Raw genomic sequence first — 17,853 nt, 5'->3', positions numbered from 1 at the left:
ACAGTAACATCAGAGTTCAAAACCACAGGAAATGTTTAAAGTAACATTGCAGTGCAGGCTCATACAAATTAATAAAAACAAAATCTAAACTAAGCTTCGCTATATTCCTGACTGTATCTAAGATAGTTACTGTACCATAATAACTTACTTAGAGCAAAGCAGATGTGTGGTGAATGATTCTTGTTGTCAGATCCGAGACATAATGCAGAATGCTCTGTCTCACTAAGAGACTTCTCAAAATAATATCTAAAATATTACTGCTGGGATAGCTTGCAGAATGACATAATTTCTGGTGATCTGACTTCTAGTTCTCATGCAAAACCCCATTGTTGAAGCTGGCAGTATTTAGAATCTACCTGTAAAAATACTCATAAAAGGGTTTTTGCTCAGATCTTTGGGAGGTGCTGGAAGTCATAAAACAATTCATTCCTTCATACTTCCAAAGTAGCAATTAGTTCACCCTAAAGACAATACAGAAAACTTCCTAGTACAGACTTTGTGTCTCTAGCTGTATTGAAACATCTTTATGGCGTAGCCTATAAAGTAATTTAATTTCAGATATTTTTCTAAAGTTTGCTAGACTGAGGTTAAACTCCTGTATTCCATTTTCCACTGTTAAAATATATACATTTAAATAGTTACAACAGTGCATGTACATTTCTGTTCTCTGCCAGTAGGGCACACTGTGGATACATTTTAAATGCAGCACTTTACAAATACCTTTTCAACACAAACGTCTGTACAAAGCGGTTTGATGTACACGTTACATACAGTTCTAATACACTGATTCACAAATGACATTTAATTAATCTGATGCTGTCAATCTTCATTCATTCTTGACTGTTTGGTTTCGGTTCCCTCTTCAGAACTGACTCAGCAGTTGTATAAAGCTCACACCAGCCAGAAACTCTTGAGCTAAGGCCACCCATAGTGCCTCTCTTCCCTTCCCTTCAGATCTTGTTAGCCACATAGAGTTTTAGGACACGTCAGTTGTGCTCTCAAACTAAGTGTTAATTGTTTTGTCATAATATCTTTATTAAGTCTTTTTTCCTTAACTCTAAACTTGTCATTAACTTAGCTTTTCTGGTTACTTTGATATTTACTGAGTGTGAGTGTTATATTTCTTACATTTTGGTATTTGTCATATTACTATTGCTGGTATAGGCCCCTCCCTTCCCTCTTACCTCTGATAAATTTTAGTAAAATTGTTGATATCCCTTTTTTCCCCCTTCTTTACCCCTTTCAGGTATTTTCTTCATTACCATTGTTGGTACGACTTTAAAAAAAAAAAAATCTCTTTCTTGATTTTTTTTTCTAGCTGTTTGTTTTGTGTGTGTATGATAAAGTTTTTTGGCTGTATGTATGTTTCTTCTGGTTGGACATGGCAGATAAACATAAAGGTATAACTGGATTTAAGCAGTGCAAGGAATGTGGCAGAAAGATGCCCAACTCGGATGGACATCTTTTTTGCCTATATTGTTTGGGGGTGCCATATTTAGAAGTCCAACCACCATGTGAACTCTGCAAGGGTTTCAGTGCTTAAACCATTGAAGAGTGGCACAACAAATTGATCCTTTAGTGGCTGTTAAAATGCCCTTTTAGTGAGGCTTTCTCTGAGGTGGAGACATCAAAGTCTCCCAAGAAAGAATCAAAAAAGAGAAGCCACTCTGTTCCAGCATCTCCTAAATCTCTTGACTCAAAATCCTCTAAAGGTTCAAAATTGAAACTGGCAACCATTTCGGCAATGAAGCCCATAACTTCTCACATGGTGCCGACAACTATTATGGAACCTACAAAAATGACCTTGGCACCAACCCCTTCATCGGTGCCTATGACCCTCTTGGCATCAACACAAGTTTCCCCAGTAATACCAGTCACTTCCCCTCCAGCACAAGCAATTGGTCAGTTGACCACGGTGCCAAAGGTTGAATCCTTTCCTGGGACCAAGTACTCCCCATCTTTTGACCCCTTTTTTTGGTCAACAGTTGAGCCCATTTATTGAATGTCCGGAATCATCCTTAGGGATGTCTACTTGTTCCACCAGGAGCCTTTCAAAGCTTGATGTAGTTAGGTTAGTGGATCAGCTCTTGGTGGCCAGAGGTCTTCCAGCCCTGTCTAGGACCTCCCTCCCATCTGGAGCTGAGGTCTACTCTCCAAGGACTCCAGCTTATCTTCCTCCTTCAACCTCTCTGCAGGTCTTGGAACCCTCACCTTCGACACCGCTCCTGGTGCCAACTACTTTGGTACCAATAGTGGACCTCACCTTGGTTCCGCAACCCACTCTGTGGTCCTCAGCTCAGTTGGAGCCAACCCACCCATGGGATGGTGACCTGAATGTCAGCTCCAGTATCCATAGTTTGGCACCTATTTTTTCTACGGTGCTATCTACAGTTCCAGGTGCTTTGACAGTTCCAAGTCCTCTTGGGGCTGCTTCTCTGGAGGTGGGCTCATTGGAGCGGTGTCTGATCCCAGTTCTGAGGTTGTCTTTCTCAGTTCTGGACTCCTATCCCTCTTTAGGTGAGCCTTCCTTTCAGATTATGGAGAGAGCTCTCGCCTTAGCAGACTTGCAGTTGGCACCATCCATGTTGGAGTGTCACTTCTATGTATCCTCTGGCTTGCAGCTGTCATAACCTGCTACATTGGGCCAGCAGGCACAAGAACAGAAAGACACCCTGCTGCAGGGTACCCTCTCTTCGGAGTCCTCCTCAGACCTTCCCCCGAGGAGCCACACTGTAAGAGATTGTGCAAGAGGAAGCACCTAGATTCTCCAGAAGAATCTATCACTTATACAGACTACAGTGAAGGGGAAGGGTCCCCATGGTCACCCCCTGAAGATGTCTTCTTTGGAGATATCCTGGAAATCATGAAACAGACGGGTGATTGGAAGCCCAGAAACCCTTCTTCCGAGGAATCTGTCTTCTTTTAGTCTTTTCGTGCCCGACCTTCTACTTCTTGGGTGACCCACCTGCCGATTAATTGGTCATACTCATTGTGCAACGTGCTTGGAAGGCCCCTGACACTATAGAGGCTATCCCCCAGAGACCAGACAAAATTCTCCCTGCACCAGAAAATCAACCCCACTGGTCTAAAGGTTTAGCAGTAGATGCTATTGTGGTGACGACAACCACAAAGAAGGACCTCACATAGGAGAGTCCTGCTGTTCATCCTCCAAACCAAGAGTCTCAGACAATGGACAGATTTGGGAAGCGGGTCTATGCTTCAATGACCTTTGCCATATAGTCACTGAATTTCTTGGCACATTTCACACAACTTCAAATGGACCTGATAACTGAGCTCTCAGGAACCTTGGCAGGGGCAGTGTCTGACGAGGTACCCCATAAGGTTGCCTCCCAGCTTGCGACACTAGAATCGATATTGAACTCGTCCTTGTGGCTTATTGCACACACAGCCAAAGGTATGGCCAGGGCAGTGGCTACAGGCGTTGCCATTAGGCATCATGCCTGGATGTGCTTATGTGGCTTCGCAGACCCTTTCAAGTCTTCCTTTGTCAATGATCCGGTTGATGCTACCTCATTGCTTGACCCAAAGTCAGAAACACATTAGCCAGGTATGAGAAGGACAGAAAGGCCCTTTCTGCTGTGGGCGTGCATTTTTCAATTCCTCAGCAACCTTATTCCAGGAATCAGAGGGGTAAAGATGTGGTTCAGGAAGTCCTAAGGTGCTTTTCGGGACACACGTGACGAGTTTTCCTCCCAGAACAGAGGGGGAACTCATCAGGAAGATGCTCTCCCATGGCAGAGGTGGCCTGCATAATCAGAGCACTATAGATTCATCCTCTGGACAACCCTACCAGCACTCATGACCAGCGGCCCGATTGCTTACCTCTGGAAGCAGTCAGGGGAAGGTTCTCTCTGCACCACTTAGCCTGGCACTCAATAACATTAGATTCCTGAGTGCAGACCATAATTACCAGAGTTTACCACATCACCTTCGAACTTTATCCAAGACCACAAAGATGAGTCACCAATGTTCTACCCAGTCAGAGGGATACAGCAGCACTAGAAATCCAAAAGCTGCTTCAAAAAAGAGTCACCCAAACTGTCCCACCAGATCAAATGGATCTGGAGTTTACTGAAGATTCTTTTTAGTACCAAAAAAGACAGGGAACTAGAGGCAAATCTAGACCTCAGTGTTTTGAACAAGTTTGTTTGACAAACAAACTTCCTGATGGTCACGGTGCAGTAGATCCTTCCTTTTCTGGAAAAAGATGATTGGATGTGCTCTATAGATCTTTAAGATGCGTATTATCACATAAAAATGGACAAGCGCTCCAGAAGATAGCTCCGCTTCTGGCTGGGGGCCAGTACAATTTCGAGCACTACCTTTGGTCTCACCACAGTTCCCAAGGTGTTCATCAAATGCATGGCAGTGGTAGCAGCTCACCTAAGGCTACAAGGATTCCGCATGTTTCTATATTTAGATGACTGGCTCACCGTCCCCACCAGGCATCTTATTACTTCACGCATTAGACTCCGTTCTAAAGATCTCAGACTTCTTAGGCATTTCAATAAACAGCAAAAAGTCAAAACTATCCCCCACACAAGACATAGAATTAATTGGAGCAATATTCAACACAAAATCCTGAGTGGCTGCTCTGCTTCTGCACAGACTGCAAAGGTTGAGTTCACAGCTTCAAGTGATACTCTCTCAAGACAAAGTTCTAGCTCATTTAGAACTCCTAGAACTCCCACAACAACTAACCTATACCCAACTTGTTTTTACCCACCAACTAATATACCAGCCAAACAGAACCCCAGCCTTACAACAATTACTCCAACCATATGTCAACACTCGGCAACTCCGATCCTCACACAAAACACTCCTCCAAGTATTCAAAAGCAATAGCAAAGCCGGGGATGCCCTCTACTCCCAACATATTTCTACCAACCTACACCAAGTCAAAACTCTGCTCAAAGACCACCTCACTAACAACTGTTGGCATTTCAGAACTAGATGATTAAGGAAGATTTATTACACTTAGGAATAATGTCTTTCATTGAATTTTCTCTTTTGTTTTCTGATGGTGTGCATGTTTAACAAAACTGAGTTTCACTAAATTGTGATAGACCTTGCATGGTTCAAAAATTTCCAAAGCACCCTATAAGGCATTCTAATGTCTGTGGTCAGCATAACAAGTAACAAAGAGTAAATTGTTAGTAGTCAGTGTCAATGTCATGGCACTGCAAACATAATTCCAAAGACTGTGATTTTGTAAAATTGTTGGCACTCCTACATTAGTAGTTCTTCCATTCACCATTTCAGTCTTAGACTGCACTTTCGTATTACTACAAGTTCATCAGAATCAGCATTTTTCCTTGTCTACCCATATAAGTTGCAGGTTTACTGCACAGTGTATTATTTTACTGTATTTAACCGCAACTGGTTAGTTTTGTCAGTTCTAACACAAGGCAATATCTGTTTACATATTTGGAATAATAACTGTTGTAGTGCATGGAGCTTGCTGATTACACTCCAATATTCGGAAAATGACAAATCAGTTAAATGCTAGAGTGGTGCAAAACCCGACCTTCACAAATGCTAAACACTCCCTCTTAAGTTGCTAAGGCTGGGTCTGGGGCTAGGCAGTAAAATCTGCCAGTGCTGACCATCAAAAGACAGCAACAGAATAAAAGATTTGTTTCTGTCTGCTCTCCGTACTGATAACATGTCTCTGACTTCCTGTTATAAACGTAGAAAGTTACTAGGATAATAGGGTGTGTGTTGACTGTATTTTCTGAATGATATGAAATCTGAAACTTAAATATCTTTCATTATTTCATCAATTCAGTCCTCAGAAATGTGTCTGTAAACCACAGATTTTAAGAGGAACAGACCAAACATATGAGGCAAAAATCCGGGTATTCTACAGAAATCTGGACAGTTGAGAGGCTTGGAAGGTAAGTGTAAACAAAAGGGACTGTGTTACACTGCCTTTCTGATAGTGCTCATTAAATGCTTTATGGCTTTGAAGGGCATCAAAAACACTTAGTGTTTTTTTTTTTTTAGTGTAACTACTAGTACATGGGGTAGATTATGCTCCATGCACTACAAACAATTATGATCGGGTTGCTGATCCTAATCTGCTATTATGTGCTCTCGACATAGATGCCAAGATTTACCGCAAGAGCAAACTGGCATCCATGTCTCGAGCACATAACAAGTCAGTTAGGATCGCCGACACACTCATAATCTTCTATGTTTAAAGGTTTTTATTCTTAGATGTCACTGTACTGTGTAGCTTATAAGAACCAAATATTTAATTCAGACATCAAACTGACATTTAGTACTCACAGTAAAAGCATATGCTCTTTATAAGCATTGTTGCTAGTGAAAATATAATAGTCCGCCAGTGAGTAGATGTTAGTTTCTTGGATAGATCTTTGTGGCATTGGAACACTCTTGACTGTCAGTTTCTTGGATAGATCTTTGTGGCATTGGAACACTCTTGACTGTGAAAACAAGTAATCTCAAGCAATGACCTTTTAAAGTTAGCCCAGTAGTAAAACAAGAGTCCACATTGCTTACTAATTGACATTTTTGACTCATGAAATTAAAGGTCACTTTTGCTGTCTTTCACTAATTCATTGGCAATCCTCTGATCTTGTTACTGCTAAGTACCCTTATATTCTCTTACTGACTTTGTCTTTAAAAGTTAAAATTTATATATAATGCAATAAAACAAAACATACTCCACATAATAAACGCTTTGTTGTAAAAGGTAATAATGTACAATAAGCCACAGCAAGAGCTTTGAGCTGACAGGGGGAAAGGACTGAATGAACGGGCGTCCATCAAACCTTTACTTAAAAAACGGAGGGTGCAGAAATAAGATAGAGTTTTATCTATGTACTATTATGTACTGACTTACTGTTTTCTAATGACATTTTTCTTCATGATGTCAAGTTTTAAAGATTGTGAAAATTTTTAACACTATGTTTTTAAAAGTTTGTATGGATTAATTGAGGCATGATTGTGATTGGATAATGATTTTTATATATGCAGGGGTTGTTGGATGTTTTGTTAGATGGTCTGATGAAGCTTATTACCGTATCTGTTACCATATCTATTGCTGTTAACAATAAATTTTTGAACAAAGAAGACAAGGAACTGCCTGGTTGTTTCATTGTGACCTCTTGCTGTGGCTTATTGTACATTAAAATTTATATACTTTTAGAAACATTGCTTGGTTGTTTGTTCTACTGTTTTCTTACTGATAACATTCCTAGCTTAAAGTACCAGCAGATATCCTTGGGGTTATCAGATTTTCCCCAAGGACTTCACCTCAAATGCTTATTTTACTAAAGACAAGATTATATTTTTAATAACTATGAAAATTTGTCCAATTAAAATGTTAGCTAAGGAGGTAAAATACTTACATGCATTTGTAAAACATAAATGTGTTGACTTTACTTCTGTTGCTCTTTCTGTTTCCATATCTACTACGTTATTCTAAAAAGACACCTGTTTTATATGAAAAAAGTATGTCTAAAAGAAAGAAAAAAGGAGGGGAAATAAATCTGAAAAGTTGCTTAAAATGTTAAAAACTCAGTGAGTGTAAGTAAAGCTAGGGTCAGGCACTGATGACAGAGATCCAAACCTGTTTGCTTGAGTGAGAGTGCTAAGCTATCTCTTGATGGCACCAAGATTGGTTACCTTAAGAGACCACTAAGCCCTGCTTTAATCCCCTCATTTGCTCCAAGGCAATCTATTTTCATCTTTAGTTGAATTAATGCCATTAGGCGTTTGCAAAACATCTTCCTTTCCAGATTTCTCTTGAGATGTGCCAAGGCTAAACTGTGAAAATAAATAGGCCCAGGCAAGAAATGCATTATTGGTTTTGAAAATGTTACAGTTAATTACTAAAATCAGTTAACTTTTGCTCCTTTTCATGTCATGATTCAGTCAACTTTCAGATCAGACCATTCCATTCCATTTTTACCCTTTTTTCCTTTATAGTTTTCACTCTTCCTAAAGACCTTTGGCATTTTTCTCACCTCTCCTTTACTGTTGTATATTTTTTTGTTGCTCTTCTTCTGTTGCCTGTATGTTTTTGCAAGTTATCTTTACCATAGCTATTGAGCACTTTTGTTGAAAGTTATTAAGAGTTTACTATCAGAAGGTTGAAGTGGGTTCGGTCAAACCCACTTCAGTCGAAGTCCGGAAGCTGAAAGACGACAATGTCGAACCCGACATTGTCAAAGTATGAATCTCGCCCCCATTTCGACCGATGTTAAAGCCCGTTCCAAGGTCTACGTCGAGTCAAATTTCGACAATGTCAGAATTCGATATTGTCACTTTCGAGGACATGGGTCGATGACCCATCATTCGATGGGGTGCGGTTCGACCTTCTGATAGTAAACCGTCATTAAGAGTAAACATTATAAATGAGCAAAGCTTTCAAATAATGTAAATATAGATACAAAATTCTGCTCCATAATAAACATTCATTGTGTGTATTTTGCAAAGGTGAAAAACATTTTTTCCACTGCTTATGCTATTTGTGTGGTATTTGCACTTCCAATATCAGATACAAAAACAACAAATTGGAACTTTTTGAAATGATCAAGGATTTTTACCCAGTACTGATGGAGCTTTGACCTTAAGCATGAGCACTGCCTCAAAGCTGACTCTTTTGCCCATTGGCAGGGTTAAGTCTCTCAAACATAAGGACAAAGACAAAAAAGAATCATAAGACTGATAAGGTTAGGTAATCATGTACAGGCATCCTACATAAAAAGCCTAGAACTGAGAAAAAAGTCATATTAAACTCAGTTTCCTTCTGATGTGTCAAAGTTACCAGTCAGAGTATTAGTAGATACGAATCATGTTAATGTGTGACATCTCTGTCTGATTTGAGCTACATAGAATTCTAGGCTCAAGACCATCATCAGTTAGATGCTACTCAATGCCTCCTCTTGAGACTAACTTTGAAAAGTTGATGGAGACAATTTTGAAGGTCCAGGAAAAAAATGATGTTAAGTTGTCTATCTCGCCTTCATTCTTGCTGGATGGGTTCGGAGCCGACCTCGGCTCCGACTCGGCCACTCTAAAAGCTCGAGAGTTGGTTCCACCGGCTCGAGGCTCCCCTTATATCCCACAGTGCTAGGCGAGAGTTACCTCAGATCTCGTTTGCCGCTACAGCTTCGAGGTTGGTTGCTTCTACCGGTTCCTGGTGAGTGTTAGCTTTTTCTTCTAAAAGTTACTCTTTTCCCCCCTTTTTAAGTTAAATTCTTCCTAGATTAGTGTAGATCATAAAACTTTATCCCCGACCCTAATTTTTCCCGTTTCTTTACTAAAAGAACCTTTGGTTCTTCCTTTGGGCCTTAGGCCTTCCCTTCCCTAGTGAAGTGTTTGTGTAGTTTACTTTAATTTTATTGTACTTAAATTCTAGTATTACTACTAAAATTATTATTTTTTGCTGACAGGGTATAACTTGTGTGTTTGGGTGTGTGTTTGTGTACACCTGTCAGTTAGGGAAATGTCTAAAGAAGCAAAGGTCTCGATTCAAGAAGTGTGATGCGTGCTGTCAGAAAATGTCTCTGACAGACGCTCACACTTCTTGTGTCTATTGTCTGGGGCCTTTGCACCTGCAGGACTCCTGTGCTGTGTGCCATGGCTTCAGCCCCAGGGTCCTGCAGGAAAGAAAAAACAAGTTGATTCTGAGAGGCTTATTGAAGCCAGAGGATTCCCTGTCAGTTTCAACAGGGAAGCCCTCTAAGGCATCAAGGTCTTCGGCTCCGGCTTCTGAGCCGAGACCTCAGGTTGTTCAACCTTTGCCTTTATCGGCTCCGGCTGGAGCCGATAAGTCTCAGTCCACAGTTTCTGTGGCTTCCTCTCCGGCCGGAGCCGAGGTTATTGAGGTACCCGTGTCGGCTCCGACCAGACCTTCGGAGCCGACAACTAGAAAGAGGTCTAGGTCACCTTCTCTTGGCTCCGTTCATTCGGCTCCAGGATCTCCCCTGCTGTCTGAACGGAGCCAAAGGTCTCATTCCTCTAGGTCATCGAGGCTGTCCGATCATGACCTGCAGAGAGTGGTGAGTCGACTACTTAAGTCCAAGGCACTAGCCCAGATGCTTCAGAGCCTGACTCATCAGTCGGTGCCTGCCCCGGTCCATCAACTCTTTCCTCCTTCGACTCTTTTGAGTTCGGAGCCGGGTCGTGTCGGAACCGAGACTGTGGTTACTTCGGAGCCGAGACAATTGTCTTCGGCTCCGTCGTCGGCTCCGTTTTCTTCTTTGGAGGAATCTCGGCGCCGGACTTCCCTCGTCGGCTCCGAGGGGGTGAGTGGCATCGGACCCTTGTCCGACCCCCCTCTCCCTCTCGGTGCTTCGGCGCTGGTGAGTTCGGCTCCGACATCGATCTCGGAGCCATCACTGTCGGTGCCGAGGGGGGTTCTTAGCTCCTCGGAGCGGGGACCTCTGGCTCTGCCTGACAGGGGTGCATTCGAGGTCATGTGGAGTGTGTTAGAGCCTGGCTCTACTCCACAGTCGGCTCCGTCCGCCCCTCCCTCTATGCTGCCTCAGGGTAAGTCGACTCACTCCCTCATCCCGGACCGCAGTGAGCCAGCTCCTCAGGAGCCCCCTGTGGGGATTTCATCCTCTTCCGAGGCCTCTCCTGATTTGGCAGAAGAGCCCCCTCGGAAGAGGAAGTGCAAGAGGAAACACATTGACTCACCTGAGTCTATCACGTCAGACACAGATCTGGATGATTCTGAGGGTTCCCCTCGTTCCCCTTCTGAAGATGTCTCATTTGCAGACATTCTGGAGATCCTGAAACAGAGGGGAAATTGGCCAGCCCTCAACCCTTCGGAGGACGAATCTGTGTATCTTGAGGCGTTTGGCTCTCGTCCTTCCACCTCCTGGGTGTCCCCCCCTTCGACCCCCTCATGCAGGTGGTTGCTAAGAAGGCATGGACGGCTCCTGATTCAGTGGACCCCACTCCCAGGAGACCCTCTAAATTCATCACAGCTCCATCAGACAAGCAATTTTTATCAAAAGGAGTTTCTGTGGATGCTATGGTGGTAGCTGCTGCCACAAAGAAGGAACTGGCTGATCCTTCAGTGCCTGTCCATCGACCTAACAAGGAATCTAGGTCCATGGATAGGTACGGGAAGCGGATGTTCTCCTCAGCGACATTTACCATGCGTTCGCTGAATTACCTGTGCCATTTCACTCGTCTTCAAAGGGACTTGATCAAGGAAGCGAGTGAAATGTTAAAGGATCCTACAGCTGCGGGTTTCCAAGATAAAATGAGCACGCAGCTGGCTACCCTTAATTCCATATCTAACTCCTCCATGCGCCTCCTCTCTTATGCGGCCGATGGAGCGAGCAGAGCCGCAGGGACAGGTGTAGCCTTACGTAGGCACGCCTGGATGCGGCTATGCAATTTTGCGGACCCTTTCAAGACGTCTTTCACGAACTCCCCTTTTGATGGATCATCGCTCTTTGGTCCTCAAGTGAAAGAAACCCTGACTAGGTGCGAGACTGATGGCAAGACCCTTTCTGCCGCCGGAGTCCGTTTTTCGACTCCTTCTAGGCCTTACCCCAAAGGCCAGAAGGGTGGGAAGATGTGGTTCCGTAAACAATCTCAAGGGACTTCGCCTGACGACAGAGTCGCTTTTCCTACCAGAGGCAGAGGTGGGAATAACAATGGTAGACGTCGCCCTAGGGGCAGGGGGTCCGCAGAACCAGGGCAATCGGGAAGCCTTTCCTGACAAGCCTTTTCAGCATCCCTGAGGTGTTGCCCGACTGCCCATCTTCGAGGCAGTCGGGGAAGATTGTCACTGTACCCAGAAGCCTGGCTATCCCTGACTCAAGACAAATGGGTACAGTCCATCATTTCGAAGGCTATTCTATCCCCTTTCTTCGCTTTCCAAATCAGTCAATAAAATCCCTTCCAGATGTTCCACCGCTCAAAGGGATATAGCAGCTTTGGAAATTTCAAAACTGCTTGCAAAAGAGCAATTCAGTCAGTGCCAGCAGACCAACAAGGATCCGGAATCTACTCAAGGTTCTTTTTAGTTCCAAAGAAAACAGGGGACTGGAGACCGATTTTGGATCTCAGTGTCTTGAACAAATCAGTCAAGAAAACAAGATTTCGGATGGTCACGCTGCAATCCATTCTTCCCCTTTGGGCAAAGGAAACTGGATGTGCTCTATAGACCTTCGGGATGCGTACTATCACATAAAATGAACAGACGCTCCAGAAGATTCCTCCGCTTCAGGCTGGGAACCAGTCATTTTCAGTTCAGGGCCCTGCCCTTTGGTCTCACCACTGCCCCCCGGGTGTTTACCAAATGCATGGCAGTGGTAGCTTCTCACCTGAGACTACAAGGATTCCAGGTGTTTCCATATTTGGACGACTGGCTTCTCACAGCTCCCACCAAGCATCTCCTTCTGATGGCCAGAGATTATACTTTTCGTTTGTCAAAAACTGGGTATTTCAATAAATTGCGAAAAGTCTGTTTTGTCGCCTTGTCGTACTATTACCTACATAGGCGCAAATTTAGATACTATAAACATGTCTGCAAGGCTAACGAACCAAAGGATATCAGACATTCACAAATTGGTGTCACTTCTTCTCAACAACAACAGAGTCAAAGCCAGGTTAGTTCTAAAGGTGTTGGGAATCATGGCAGCAGCCATACCTCTCCTTCCATTGGCCAGATACCACATGCGGATCCTTCAGTGGATGCTTTTTACCCAATGGTCATACCAGGAACTTCCAATGTCTCACACCATTATGATCACGCAAGCGTGCAAAAAGCATCTCATGTGGTGGATGTCTTCCCCCAGCTCCTGTCGGGAAGACCATTTGTTCCACCTCCTCCGGTTGCTACTCTGACAACGGATGCCTCCCTGATCGGGTGGGGGGGTCATTATCAGGGCAGGACAGTCCAGGGCACATGGCAACCAAACGAATGCCACTTGCACATAAATGTTCTGGAGATGAGAGCAGTGCTTTTAGCGTTGCAAGCCCTTCAAGACTCTCTTCCCTTGGGAACGATTGCAATCCAGACAGACAATATGTCTGTAGTGTGGTACATCAACAAACAAGGCGGAACCAGATCATACCTCCTGTGTCGAGAAGCACTCAGACTGTGGCAATGGGCGATTTCTTCTCAGCGTTTTCTGATAGCAACGCACATCCCCGGGAAGTCCAATCACATTGCGGACAAGTTGAGCAGAGCTATACTCATGCCTCACGAGTGGTCTCTGAAAGACTCTGTAGTGAGAGAAATCTTTCTCAAGTGGGGTCAGCCTTGCTGCGATCTTTTTGCTACTCCCCAAAACAGCAAGTGCAGAGAATATTTCACTCTATTCCCTTTACCAGGCCAACCCAGCAGGGACGCTCTAGTCCAAGTTTGGCCCCCGGGACTTCTGTATGCATTTCCTCCTTTCCCACTGATCTCTCAAGTAATACAGAAAGCTATCGCTCAGAAGGCCTCATTGATCCTCATTGCTCCTTACTGGCCTCGACAAGTGTGGTTCCCCTTTCTACATCGATTTCTTTTGAGCGACCGTGGAATCTGGACCTAGTTCCAGATCTTTTGATCCACCAGTCGGGTCAGTTTCATCGCTCCCTCCCCTCTCTGAACCTCGCTGCTTGGTTCCTCCAGTTCCAACCGTAGCCAGGCTTCCTCAATTATCTCACTCTGTTAGAGATATATTGATAGCTTCCCATAAATCTTCCACTCGAAAGATTTATTTGAGTAAGTGGAAACGCTTCTCATATTGGGCACAAGGAAAGGACATAGATCCTTTACCGCTTCCATCCAACTAGTCCTTGATTTTCTAGCTGAACTCTTCCATGCAGGTTCATCTCCATCTACTCTTAAGGTTCAATTGGCAGCTATTTCTAATTTCCATGTGGGTATTTCTGAATCTGCCCTAATGTCCCACAAACTTTGCAAAGCCTTTTTGAAAGGAGTTTTTCTTCTCAGACCTCCTATAAGAAATCCTCCTTCTCCTTGGGACCTAAATTTAGTTCTTGCTTCTTTGATTCTTTCCCCTTTCGAACCTGCAGCTTCATGTTCCTTGAAATTATTATCATGGAAAACTCTCTTTCTGGTGGCTATCACATCAGCTAGAAGAATTTCAGAACTTCAAGCACTCAGTTGTCGTTCTCCTTATCTTGTGTTCCATAAGGACAGAGTTTCTTCTGAACTAACCCGTCCTTTTGCCTAAGGTGGTTTCAACATCAAATCTAAATCAAACCATTGACCTCCCTGTCTTTTTCCCAGAGTATTCAAATAGGTCTGAACAAAAATTACACTGCCTGGATGTTCATCGTCAATTAAGGTACTACTTGGATAGGACGAAACAATTCAGAAAATCTGATCAGCTGTTTGTCTCCTATGCGGAAAGCAGAAAGGGACTTTCAGTTTCAAAGGTATCATTATCCAGATGGCTAACATCTTTGATTTCCCTGGTATATGAAATTAGACAACAAAATTGCCTAATAAACCTAAAGCCCATTCCACCAGAGCTTTGGCTACTTCTTTAGCCTTCCAAGACAGACTGCCTATTGACACCATTTGTGCAGCGGCTACTTGGGCTACTCCTCACACTTTTATTTCTCATTATAAGTTGGATTTAGCTTCTAGGCATAGAGCTAATTTTGGTTCCACTGTTCTCAGGAGTCTGTTCCGTTAGGCCACCCGGGACAAGGTGCTAGGGACGCGGTCCCATCCAGCAAGAATGAAGGCGAGATAGACAACTTAACATATAGAAGTTATGTTCTTACCATAACGTTCCATGTTAGTTGTCTTCTTCTCACCTTCTTCTTGCGTCCCACCCTCTTTCCCCCTGGCCTGGACAGACCTAGAGGAGTTGTGATCGTGACCTCTCTTTCTACCACCTCTTTCTTAGTCATATGCTATTATGCATATTTCTTGGTTCAGGATGTAGGTCACCCTTTTTCTTCCTGTTGTTAGAGGTGGATTCTGTTTTTACAGTTATACTGTTACTGTTATAAGCTGGGGTTAGCTTACAAACGAGATCTGAGGTAACTCTCGCCTAGCATTGTGGGATATAAGGGGAGCCTCGAGCCGGTGGAACCAACTCTCGAGCTTTTAGAGTGGCCGAGTCGGAGCCGAGGTCGGCTCCGAACCCATCCAGCAAGAAGTAGGCGAGAAGAAGACAACTAACATGGAACGTTATGGTAAGAACATAACTTCTATTTTTACCTCTTCATCCTCTGATGCCAGGATGTACCTCCACTTTCAAAAAATATAAATTTTCCTCTCTAGCCCTGATCCTGGCAAAGATCTCAAGGAAGCTCTAGTCAGGTCACCTGGTACTAATGTCACTGTCAGAGTTAGTAATATCAGCTGATCTGTGATCTGTCTATCAGGACCACAGTTTATGTGATCAGTTCCTTAGCATTGGTAGTCTCAGCAGAGCTGCTGTCAGAGTCTCAAAGTCCTTATGCCTGAGGAATGGAGTTTGACCTGTTGGGCTGAGCTTGGCACAGTTTAACTCTTTTTTTGGTGTCAGCATTCCCAGCTTTGACCTTTGCCAGTAAAAGGTCAGTACCTTTGGCCTCAAGTGCTGCATCAGCATCCATGTTAATACTGTCACTGCAGACCATCCTGCGTATTCCATCCATGGTATTAGTATCTGTGATGACTTTGGCTTCAATAAGAGACACCTTTATGCTTGGATCTTCAGTCATTCTACTTTTCAGCCCACAGGACTGAGGGGCTTGGAGCCTATCACAGGATCAGTCCCAGATGTCTTGACGAAATTCAGCTTCTTCTTCTTCTTCAGACCCATCACCTCTGAAGTCTAGTAAGTATAAATGCAAGACTAAGCATATGGGCTCTCCTTTAGAGTCTCCCACCAAAACTGTTGACGATGAGGAAATAAGTTCTCTACATCACCCCTTGATGACCCCAGATTTGAGGAGGTACTAAAGATGATGAGGGATAGATGATAATGGTCTACCCAGAGCCAATGCTAGGATGAGATGAAGGTGACAGCTGCCCTTGGCACACAGTGTTATTGGGCACAATCAGCAGGTGCCGATGGTGAGGTAGTGCAATATTGAGATTCATTTCTGAATGCTGATACTGTATTTGTGAGTCTTGGCTGAAGCTCTTAGTGTGTGGCATTTTAACTGTACCAAGCCAGTTGTTACACATGAGAGGATTTTTTTTCTTCTCTTCAACTTATTGTTGTGAGGTGTACCAGACCAGGGAACTGTACAGGGCAGCTGTTAATCAAGCTATGCTTCTAAGTCAACCAACCTTCTGGATCACCCACCTACTTCTTGGTTGGTCCTTCCCATTGACAAAATGTTTATCGTTTAACCAAGTCTGCATAGGGCAACCCTGCTGTTATGGTGCCAAATGCCTGTCTCAATGATGCCAGATATAAGTCCACCTTCTGGAACACCTACCTTCTTCTTGGGTGGTGTGTCCCATAGACAAAATGTTTATCATTTAACCAAGACTACATGAGGCATCCCTGCTGTTATGGTGCTCGGGTGCCTGTCTCAGTGAGGCCAGATAAGATCCCCTAGGCTTCACAAGCTTTGACCTGTTGGCTTAAGACTCCCAAATCTGATTTTGTTGCTGCTGCAGCTTGCCTGTAGAATCTCCAGGACCACAAAGTACTGCTTTTCCTTCCCTGGATACGGAATTTAGGGCCATGTCCAGATTTGGGAAGTGTATATTTATCCATTCGTGACATTTTCGTTGAGGGAGGTAAACTGCTTCTGCCACATTTTAAAGTTTCAGTGTGAGCTAATTAATGAAATGAGTCAGATGGTGGAGAGCTTCCTAATGGTCAGTTTTACCTTAAATTGCAGTCATAGGTAACAGCTATATATTCCATCAATAATCTCACCATGAAGCTTGCAAACAATCTAGCAGATTCATTCATTCATTCTTTGAGGATCAGGTAGGTGGACTGATCCAGGGACCCATTTCAGCCATGCTCTGGGTAAAAAGGCACAAAATTACAGAGAGGAAACAAAAATGGCAAATAATCAATTATAGTGGAAGATCATGTCTCCTAAACCTGACAGACTTCTTTGAAGCAGTCACCAAAGCCGTAGATGAGGGTAAGGTGGTTCACACAGCCTATCTAGATCTCGCCAATGTTTTCAACACCATCCCCCACTCTGGAATTATAGATAAACTCACTAAACTAGGTATAAATCTCTATGTCACAAGATGGGTTGCCAACTGGCTCACTGACAGAGCCCACACTGTAAAGGTAGCAGACTCCAAATCTGACTTCAGACCAGTGACAAGTGGAGTACCACAGGTTTCAGTCTGGGTCCTCTCCTGTTTGGTTTCTACTTCTCTGAAGTACAGGCTGACACAAAAGGTCTTTGGCTAATGAAGTTCGCAGATGACTGCAAACTAGGGGCCGTAATCAAAACTCCTAAAGATGTGGATATCTTACAAAAGGGCCTCACTGAGACAGATGCCTGGTGTTAAAGCCATGACCTCAAACTCAATGCCAAACAGTGCATTGTCATCCCCTTTGGTAAAAACTCTGTACCCATGAACTGCCACATATGTGGTAGTCTACTTAACACAGAAAGTGTGATAAGGGACTTTGGGACACAGGTGGATAGTAGTCTCTCCTTTGATAATCACATCGTCACAGTAATTAGGAAATCCTTCTACGTGGCACACCTCATCACAAAAGGTTTCTCATCCAGGAAAAAAGAGGTAATTGTTCCCCTATACTCATCACTCATTAGACCCATTATAGAGTACAATGCCCCATTTAGTATGTACCTCACAAAACATCTACAGAAATACCTCACAAAGAGGATCACCAGCCTCAAACAGATGCCCTATGCAGGCCGTCTCAA

The 17,853-nt window shown here is 43.6% G+C and overlaps 1 protein-coding gene across 3 annotated transcripts in view; it reads left to right on the top strand.

The window, feature by feature from the left end:
• Positions 1-17,853, top strand: part of TTC29 (tetratricopeptide repeat domain 29) — a 3,626,200-nt gene that overhangs the window by 1,765,898 nt on the left and 1,842,449 nt on the right. The window lies entirely within an intron of this gene.

This window comes from Protopterus annectens, chromosome 2.part1 (genome assembly GCF_019279795.1).
Source record: "Protopterus annectens isolate FY-2018-M chromosome 2.part1, PAN1.0, whole genome shotgun sequence".
In the NCBI taxonomy this organism is placed as follows: domain Eukaryota; kingdom Metazoa; phylum Chordata; order Ceratodontiformes; family Protopteridae; genus Protopterus; species Protopterus annectens.
This window is presented reverse-complemented; position numbering and strand designations above follow the sequence as displayed.